Genomic DNA, 10,636 nt, shown 5'->3' on the forward strand with positions numbered 1-10,636 from the left:
GCAGGTCCAGAACCCAGGCGCCTTTCCTTCCTCTGCGCCTGCTCTCTGCTGCCCTCTGGAGGCCTGGGGTGGAGGCTGGCAAAGGCGGACTGTTAAGGACTCGACAGACGCTGTATTTCCCAGAGAAGAATGAGGCTTTACTACTGGATGGCAGACCCTTTATCTAAGCGGGCTGGCCCCCCAAGGCCGCAGGTTTGGCCTCTGACAAAGCTGCCACTGGGGCAGACGTGTTGGGAATAACTGAGGTCACAGGACTGCAGGTACCTGGGAACTCATCCCTCAGACAGGCCCTGGGTGAGACCCAGCGCTAGCTCACTCCTCCCTACCCCAGGCTATACTTCCCAGGCCCTGGGACCGTCCTCTGGCCACCTGTGCCTCGTTTCTATCAGTGGGTATGTGATCTAAATTGTCAGCCTAAAATGAGAGGGCTGTGGGCCCTCTGGGGGATTCATTAATGAGAACCTGGAAACGCCAACACTGAGGAAAAGATATAATGGGGGGGAAGCTATAAAAACAGTCATGGGGATAGGTAGGGAATGTAGTCAATAATATTGTAATAACTAGGTACTAGTATGGTGTCAGGTGGGTACTAGACTTACTGGGGTGATCACTTTGTAAGTTATATAAATATCACTATATTGTATACCTGAAACTAATATAATATTGTAGGTCAATTATAATCGAAAAACTTTTTCAATTAAAAAAAGAGATAATGTGGAAAATATTTTATTTTCAATAGTGACAAAATTCCTAAAACATATAGAAATAAACTTATCTAGAAATGCACATGTCTTATCTGAGGATATATGATAACATTTTGCTAAGAAACATAAAATAAGGTATCATATGCCTGGATGGGAAAACTGAATAGGGCAAATGTGTTAAATATTCAGAAAATTTTTATACATTTTAAATGCAATTTCAGTGACATTTGGGATGCAAATGACCAAAAATCATGATTAAAATATCAGCATAGAATTTATTGAGCTTTTACTCTGTATCTCATAGGTTTATGGTCAGGATAAAATGGTCTAATATACATAAAACATTAGAATAGTGCTCGGTGAGTGTGAGCACTCATTTACAGATGAGCTACGTGCCCTTGAACTGGGGACCCTTTGGTCCACAGGCTGATGCTCCATCCACTGAGCCAAACCAGCTAAGGTTTGAGTAAAGGAATCTTGACGGGCTCCTGTCCTCAAGGTTGTATACGACCATCCCAATGATGTACTTCAGAGATAATACAGTAGCAGAAACACAGAGCCCCGTCCTTCCGATAGGGACATAGATCTCAAGAAGCTCAAAAGCAAACGTTTCTGCATTTGAGCCCAGGAAACCCAGGGCCAGTTGATTCTGGTTTGGGTAATGGTAACATTGGAGAACACACTGTCTCACCCATTTCCTGTGCCAACATCACTCACGCTGATGTATCTCCTTTGTTGCCATGGCCACCATGGCTGGTCAATGAGCAGGGCAGGGAAGGAGAAGATGTTTGTGAGTCTCCATTGCTAGGTCTAAGTGCTCCATTACTGCCTCTCTGGGAAGAGGCACTTGACTGGAAGGAGAGTGAGCAGGCACTCGGTCAAGCCACAGCCACTTAGAGCGCCTGCAGTAGATGGGGACACAGGCTCTCCTTAGCTGGGGATGAGGGGGAGAAAAAGCATAGCTGGTGGGTCATCAGGGTACTCCTGCGAACATCCCCCAGATCATGAGCTCAAGGCTCAGTTCCAAGTCCCCCGGTGACCGCTTAGAGCAGCAGTTCTCAACCTGTGGGTCGCCACCCTTTCACAGGGGTCGCCTAAGACCATCCTGCATATCAGATATTTACATTACGATTCATAACAGTAGCAAAATCACAGTTATGAAATAGAAACAAAAATAATTTTATGGTTGGGGGTCACAACATGAGGAACTGTATTAAAGGGCCAGAAGGTCGAGAACCACTGGCTTAGAGGGAGGATGGAACGCCCTGCCTTGCGGACAGAGGGCTCTGTATTCCTAAGCCAGAATTCCATGAAGGGCTGGGTGACCCTTTTCTTGGAAAGCTAACCGATCTCCAGGTTCCCGACACACAAGAACTGCACAGCCTGTTACATCCGGGGAGACAGATGTGGACTGGTTCCGGGGCCCCTTGGGCATCCCTTTCCTCTCATTCCCTAAAGAGCCCAAGAAGCAGTGAAAGGATGCCAGCTTAGCTGAAGTGGGGATTTTTACACAAGTCCATGCCTGCTGGGCTCTTAGGAGCCTCCGGGAAGATGCCCTCAATAACCGGATTGAATTGGAAGAAGGGTGAAGTAGGCACAGGACCAACCACTGTGAAAAGCATGGACTGAAGAGAGGTGGTCAGACCTCTGTGCGGAGAATATAACCAGGCATAGGTCTCAGCCCCCCACTGCAGGTCTGACGTTGCACTGACGTGCAGGCACGGACACACTCCCCCCTCTGAAGGTGGGGACAGAGGAGCATAGAAAGCGACACTGCTACAGGACAACCTGGCCACTGTCCTACTTGTCCTTTCCTATGTAGGAATAGCGATAGCTTCATTTAAACAGATTGTCCCTTATCTTTGCTCTCTAAGTCGAGCACAGGCCTTTGGCAAAAAGCGATCAAATTCTGACCTGACCCTCAGTGGGCTGGGGAATACTCTCCTTACTATTTGGTTCATTCACTCACACCCCAGACCAGCACCCACAAATCTGTAACTCAATAATTAAAATCCACTCTACTCACCAGAGCAGTGGCCCGCTGCTCCAGGGCCCTGAATCCAATTCCTTTGGGGTGGGCCTTGCGGATGGAATCCACCCACCTCTCCTTTTTCCTACCTCTGCAATTAACATAGCCCCTCCTCTATTGCCTCACCAGCCATTTTAGAACCAGAAGGTCTTTGTCTATTCATAGACACTGTAAAAGTAACATTGGTCTTACGCTTTTTAATCTAATTTCAGTGTCTTCCATGATTCTCATTGGTTTATCTAATCAGCATGTCCTAGGGAGGTTTATTACGGGCCCCATTCGCTTGTCCAATCACCATGGAGCCAGCGAAGGCAATTCCCTGGATAGAAGGGGCTCCTCTAAAATAGACAGTTCTCAAGAAAAATGTCAGGCTGTTTGCCTCCTTGCTCCATGGGCCTGAACCTTCCAAGTCCCACCTCCACTCTAGCTCTTCCAACCCCAAATCCTGATTCTTCAGGGAATGATACAGACTAGGACAATCAAGAAGTCAGTTGTACAAACCAAACCCTGAAAGAAAAACATTATGGGTGGTTTTTCTAAGTTTTATGCAGATTTTGGCCTCATTTTTATTAATTCCTCTTCAGTGAGTAGGAAAGATCTGAGGAGGAGGAAGAAGTGGGCAATGGGACGTTTGGAGGGAGGCAAGAAGGAAGAGACAGTGAGTGGGAAGTAGGTGGGGGAGGTGGAGAGGAGCATTCTGGGAAGTCTCCCGCAGTGAGGCAAATCCAGGTGCCAGGTGCTGGGCGTGGTACTACACACGCCCTCCCTCATGTAACTCTCAACTGTCCTGTGAAAAGACAATTTCATCCCCAACCTTGCAGACATGAGGCTCAGAGAATAATACTTGTCCATGGGCTCCTAGACATACAGTGGGGCCTTGACTTACGAGTTTAATTCGTTCCGAGACCGAGCTCGTTAAGGAGCTCGTTAACTCAAATTACTCTATCAACTCAATGCAAAAAATCGGCGGAGAGACAGCTGGTATCTCAAAAAATTCGTTAGTCGGGTCACTCGTAAGTCAAAGCCCTACTGTATGAGAAAGAGCAGGGGCTGGAAGCTCCATTAAAAAATGAACTCTGCCTCCTTCTTCCTCAGGCCCTTCTGTGCATTCTGAGTGTCTTCAGACCCATATCTTGTGGTTTACTTTCCCTTCCAGGTAGGAAACTTATCTTCTGGTTTAAAGTCCTCACTTTCTTCCTAGATAAGGTAAAGTTTTCCCTCGGTGAAGAAGCCGCCCCCTTGGGCCTAGGGCAGTGGTCGGCAAACTGCGGCTTGCGAGCCACATGCGGCTTTTTGGCCCCTTGAGTGTGGCTCTTCCACAAAATACCACGTGCGGGCGCGCATGTACAGTGCGATTGAAACTTCGTGGCCCATGTGCAGAAGTCAGTATTTTGTGGAAGAGCCATACTCAAGGGGCCAAAGAGTTTCATGTGGCTCGAAAGCCGCAGTTTGCCGACCACTGGCTTGGGCCACCTATAGCAGACATGTGGAAAGCTGTGTTTCGGAGGCCATGGCTGAACTATCACAGTCACCCTAGATCCTAGTTTCTCTCATTAATCCATGGGATCAGACTGGCGAGACTAGGGGACCAACTCATCCCAGTTTCCCTGAGGCTGCCCTTTGCCCTTTCATTTTTTACGAAGGAGTATCAAGACGGGTTTTAAGTAATTTATCTTGGATTTTATTCACAGGGGCTTTGGAAAACAAAGTTTGATTTCACAACCTGGTAAGCAAGTTGTGTTTACTCCTCAAGTTCACGAAGTTCAGTCCCACCTTCGGTCCTTGCTCAATTGTTTGAGGTCCTGGCTGCCTGCCAGGATGACCAGTCCTGGCTGACCTTCCCCACTAAAGACAAAAGTGTCGCTTCTTGCAAAATAGGCCTGGCTTTCACTTTTCATGAAAACTTGACAAGCCATTAGTGCCGCTGAAGGGCCCAGCCACGGGTCTTTCTAAACCAGGTGGTGCCCTTGGCTGCCAAGTATGTAGGCGACCTCGAACTCCACAGGAGGGTCTGCCATAGCTCATCTCCCCTGTCCTATAGGAAGTGTCAAGATCTGATGGCCTAAGCATTGAGAGTGAAAACTCGTCGCTTCACTTCCCTGAGAAAGGCAAGGAACATGGGACCATTAGTAATCAGATAGTTTTCAAAGCACATTAAATCAGCTAAGCTAACTATTTCAACATAGGCCCATCGTTCCAATTGTTCTGACATTTTCCAGAAAGTTCTTTTTCATTGTTAGGAAATAAAAACCTAGAAATACCTGTATGCCAACCCATCAAGAGACCAACCTCTACCTCACCCAATATTGTACCTGCAGCCACCCCAGTTGTTTTGACCTTTCTACTTCAATGGCTGACGGCAACAATGGAATGCTAGACTTCACCCAGATGGTGACCTTGATGACCAGCTCCACTGGGACAGGTAGGAGTTAGCCCCTCCTGCAAGTTCCCAGGTGATGCTAATGCTGTTTGGTCAGGGGACTACACTTTGAGAATCACTGCTCTACATCTAACAATGCAGAGGAAATGCAAGAGGCAGAGGAACCTATTAACACCATGAGGATGCACTAAAACAAAATTCAGACTCTGAGGAACAGATCATTCCTTATAATTTATAAGGAAAAAAAAAAAGCAAGAAAGAAAAACCAGAGATTAAGGACTTAATAGGCACAGAGAGCACAGCCAAGATGGCAGAGCACAGCCTTGTCTTGCATGTGGAGCTGGATGCCCACATTTACCAGATGCTGCCGTGGCCTCCGGCAGCAGATACAGGCTGGAATTTGGCCCAATCTGCTTAGACTGGTCATGGCCAAGTCACTTTAATAGGCAAGAGTGCCTATGTCAACTCGAGTATGAACTATCACGTGAGCTCTTCGCTCAGGCACCGGTAGACTATCCTGGCGTTGCTGAGACAGTGACAGATTCTAGCTCAGTGATGGCGAACCTTTGACACACGTGTCAGAGGTGACACGCGAACTCATTTTTTTGGTTGATTTTTCTTTGTTAAATGGCATTTAAATATATAAAATAAATATCAAAAATATGTCTTTGTTTTACTATGGTTGCAAATATCAAAAAATTTCTATATGTGACACGGTACCAGAGTTAAGTTAGGGTTTTTCAAAATGCTGACACGCCGAGCTCAAAAGGTTCGCCATCACTGTTTAGCTAGCTTCTACTTTGTAATCTGGTTCCCGGATTGACACTAGGCATAGTGCTTTCATTGGCATTCCCTTCATACGTCAGGACAATGCCTTTGACTTTAATATCCTTTTGCAGAATCATTTCAAGTGAGTAAAACAGGTATCTGAGATGTCCAAAGGATCTGAAACCAAATATGGCTATGGAAAACCACTCCCTCAACTTCCTGTAGCACAGGATATACAAATTGCATGTGTTTAGCTATATTGTATTCAATTATTGTTGCACTTAGCTTAAAATAAGGATTGCTATTGTATTTAAAATCAATGAATGTTACTATTTGTGAAACTGAATATTTTGTGTGTGCTTATAAACATTACCTATAAATCAGCACTTGGGAAATTTTTACTTTCTTAACCTATTAATACCAGGAATTAAATATGAAAAATTTAATAGAAAAAAAATGACGCTTGGGGCACAAATCTTTGAGAGGTTGGAACCCCTCCGCCTCAGCGTTTATAAGTCCAGAATTTTGACAGGGATAGGAATGGAGAAAGTCGTCTTTCCTGGCCAGTGTTCTATACTCTTCTTCACCATATCCAGTGCTGAGTACAGCTCCATCACCCTCCCATGTGTCCATGTCTCTTCCTATGAAAAGAGGGTGTGTCAGTGGCTCCTCTTCCATTTTCTGCTGGCTAAAAAAGCGCAGCATCTTGCCAGACCAGTGTTGCTGAGTGGTTAGCATCGACCTATCAATCAGTTTTGATTCCCAGTCAGGGCACATGCCTGGGTTGTGGGCTTGATCCCCGGTAGAGGGCCATGCAGGAGGCAGCCGACCAATGATTCTCTCATTATTGATGTTTCTGTCTCCCTCTCCCTTCCTCTCTGAAATCAATAAAAATATTTTTTTATATATTCCTGTGGCACCTATTTGGAGGCTTTGTTGAAATCTAATCCCCAAGGTGATGGTACTTGAAGACGGGACCCATGGTAGGTAATTAAGTCATGAGTGTGGGGACCCGTGAATGGGATTAGTGCCCTCAGAAGAGGCAGAGAGCTAGTGGTTTCTTTCTGCTTTGTGAGGAAGTGAGAAGTCAGCTGCCTGTAACCAAAAAAGCACCCTCTCCAGAACCGGACCGTGCCGTGTTGACACCCTGATATCAGTCTTCCAGCCTCCAGAACCGTGAGAACTAAAATTTTGTTGCTAAGCCACATGGTTTACAGTATTTTGTTACGGCAGCCCAAGCTAGGACAGATGCTTACACTTTGAAAGAATGGAATCCTTGTAGTTTCAAAATACAGGGTGTCCCCCCAAAAATGTATACACACTTTAACAGCTGATAGTTCAATTCTGAAAATGAAAAGTATTTTAATAAACACTGCCTTTATAATTATTCAAAGTGTGTGTACACCTTGTTTTGGGGACACCCTATATTCTGTCCTTGACTTCCATCTTTTATCTCTTCCTAACTTCGGGTCCATTTTATTTTTTCATTGTACGCCCCCTCCAGCAGCTCTATTCTTGCCGTGCTATGGCAGGGCATCTTTAATAGAAAACACCAAGGAAAATATCTATTCTCACCAGTGACTAATTCCTGGACACTGTTCTCCGTCTTCTCCATGTTGTGTTCTTTGTATTCTCAGGATGATAATATAGAATATATTCGAAGTGCTGACACGCTGCAAATGAAGTTAAGACGTATACATCTAAAGCATATGTTATATTGGTGCAATAATGGTCATCTAAAATATGGGACTCAAGAGACAACTATTTGTAGTATATTGTCTTTCTCTTGAACTTTACCCAAATACACATACTGCAAAACAAACATATATGAGGCAATCAGGGAAATCTGGACACTGGTTGTAATGAATTATTTTTTGGGTAGTTGTCTTTTTATAAGAGTGTTATCTTTTAGTACCGTGGTCGGCAAACCGCGGCTCTCGAGCCACATGTGGCTCTTTGGCCCCTTGAGTGTGGCTCTTCCACAAAATACCACGTGCGGGCATGCATGTACAGTGCGATTGAAACTTCATGGCCCATGCGCAGAAGTCGGTATTTTGTGGAAGAGCCGGTATTTTGTGGAAGAGCCACACTCAAGGGGCCAAAGAGCAGCATGTGGCTCGCGAGCCACGGTTTGCCGAGCCGCAGTTTGCCGACCACTGTTTTAGCACTAAAATACTTCAGAATAAAATAAGATGTCCGAGATTTGCTTCAAAATAATTGGGGAGGGGGGGGGGTTGTGACTGAAAAGGAGTATAGATTTTAAAAAAAAGATCTGTCTTAAAATGATAAATATGGGCACAGGAAGATTCATAACACTCTACTTCCTTCATTTATATGTTCAAGTTTCCCATAATAAAAAGTAACAAAACCCAGGGTGACAGACATATTTATTCTGACTCCAGGTCTCACCCCAACTCCCCAGCTCTGGAGAGGAATGGAGGCCAACACCAGGCCCCCTCCCCTGAGCACCCCAGCGGTCGTGCTCTGTCCCTGGAGCAGCGCTGCCTGGTTCAGCTGGCATGTGGTAGGGATGGAGGAAGGCTGGGTGCATGACATGCTTCTCAACATGCACAGAGAGGGCAGTATAGAGCATGACGCCCCGGGAGGCAGGAGGGGCTGCTCGCTCTCACCCCGTGTCCCTGGGTGCCCCAATACTGAGCAGGAGCCAAGTCTCCTGTGCTGTGAGGCTTCCTTGGGTGGAACACCTGTGCTCCTGATTCACTTTACTCCCAGGCTGGGCTGGACGGAATTGGCCTGGGCCTAGCAGCTCCTAGGATTGGCTGCAGACTCCTGCTCCCCACAGTGGGAGCTTGACACCGGTACAGTAAAAATGGTCAAGCAGACCTAACCGGTTTGGCTCAGTGGATAGAGCATCGCCCTACAAACTGAAGGGTCCCAGGTTCGATTCCGGTCAAGGGCATGTACCTTGGCTGTGGGCACATCCCCAGTGTGGGGTGTGCAGGAGGCAGCTGATTGATGTTTCTCTCTCATCAATGTTTCTGACTCTCTATCCCTCTCCCTTCCTCTCTGTAAAAAATATATTAAAATAAAAATAAATTTTAAAAATCATCATTCTCCCCTTTAAAAAAAAAAAGAGAGAGAGACTGTGCCTTACCCAAACCATGCTGGCAACCACCACTAACACATCCTCAGCTCATTCCCCAAACTGTCTCTCTAATCCGGACTTCTCTACTGACTTCAGACCCAAAAGACGTGTCCACTTGGACATTCTCACAGGCACCTCAAACTCCTGTCCAAAATGTGTCCTCCTGGGTTTTGGATGCAGAGACGGAGGACCCCTGACGGAGCTCTCAGTCTGTGTGAGTGGGAGGCAGAGGGACTAACGTACAGAGAAAAGCGCTCGCTGGTACATAACCGTATCGTAGGAGCACGTACTGAACAAGCGAGCCGCCGCGCCCGGTGCGCGGGGCTCTAGGCTTGCCTGCGTGGACGCATTGGCCTTCCCCACAGCCTTGTAAGGCATCGTTACCCCCATTCTGCCGCTGAGAAAGCAGACCAGAGATCAGAAACAGGGCCAAGGTCACAAAGCAGCTACATCCACGCACACCTGGGGAAACGTTCATAGTCTTTGCTGACTTCAGATGAGCCCCTAACAGGCCACAGGGACTGGAGATTTCCTGAGGTGGCAATGCCCCCGCTGTCTTCATAGAGGAACAGGTCGGCTGAGGAATCGGTGGGATGGGCAGGGAAGTGGAGCGGAGGGAAGGAGCTGGTGGGCACTGTGGGCAGTAGGAGGCCTGAGAGAGCACAGGGGAGAGAAACTGCAGGGGTTTCCTACAGCCACCCCACAGAGCAACGTAGAGAAGCAGCCCCATGAGGCTGGACGAGACCCAAATCAGGGATGGCCTCACGTGCCATCTAGTGAATTTCCATTTTAAATTCTAGCTGGAAGCACCATTTGAGGACTTAAAGCAGGGAGTGGCATGGCCCATCTGCACTTTGAAAGGTGCCTCTGGCACCAATGAGAACTGGTTGAGGCAAGGGAGGTAAAGTGACCAGTTGACAGACTGCTGAAGTGCCCAGAGAAAGAAACTGTACACAAAGTTAGCAGTGGAGGGTTGGAAAAAAGTGAGCAGATGTAAGATAGTAATGAAGGAAAAACTGAACAGGACTGAGTAACTGAATTAGCTAAGGAGAGCGAAGAAGGCGTCAGAAATCCAGGTTTGTGGCTCATCACATCCAGGACATGGAAGATGATTTCTGGTTTAGACATGGTGAGTGAGTCTGGCATTCGGAAGAGCAGCCGTGAGCCCGAGGCAAAAGGAAGGGACAAGCCCTGTATTCTTCTCAACCAGCCACCGGGAGTTGCCCAGTCTTGACCTCAGCACCTTAACCACCAACCAGAAGGCAGGTCAGTAGCGCGGGTGAAGAGGACAGGAACACAATCCAACACCGAAGGAAGGACAGTGTGGCTGCAGTGTCCTCGGCCTTACAGGAGCCTGGTTAGGAGAGGTGAGGTAAAGACTGGTATGAGACACAGCAACCCTTCTCAATCGGTTCTGTGAGAATTAAGCCCTAGCGCCTACAGTGTCCCTCGTGCGGAACCGATTCTATCCTGTGCATCTAGAATGGTTTTAGCTACGAGTCACCCTTGAGAGTACTGAGGAAAGTCACCGGATCGTTTTCTCTTGGAAGTCCAGGTGAGAAAGGCTAAGGTGCGGCACAGGTACCAGACACCAGAGGGTGTCTGCCCTCCCCAGATGGGGCTCGACTGGAAATGTGCCCAGCACATGG

General features: G+C 47.1%; 1 long non-coding RNA gene across 1 annotated transcript; it reads right to left on the reverse strand.

The window, feature by feature from the left end:
• Positions 1-6,308: 6,308 nt before the first annotated feature.
• Positions 6,309-7,555, reverse strand: LOC111827564. The gene is made up of 2 exons (XR_002831188.1): positions 7,457-7,555; positions 6,309-6,522 (listed from the first exon to the last, which is right to left on the reverse strand). It is a non-coding gene; the product is annotated as an uncharacterized LOC111827564 (long non-coding RNA).
• Between the last annotated feature and the right edge of the window lie 3,081 nt (positions 7,556-10,636).

The sequence above is a fragment of the Myotis lucifugus genome, unplaced genomic scaffold (assembly GCF_000147115.1).
Source record: "Myotis lucifugus unplaced genomic scaffold, Myoluc2.0 scaffold_186, whole genome shotgun sequence".
In the NCBI taxonomy this organism is placed as follows: Eukaryota; Metazoa; Chordata; class Mammalia; order Chiroptera; family Vespertilionidae; genus Myotis; species Myotis lucifugus.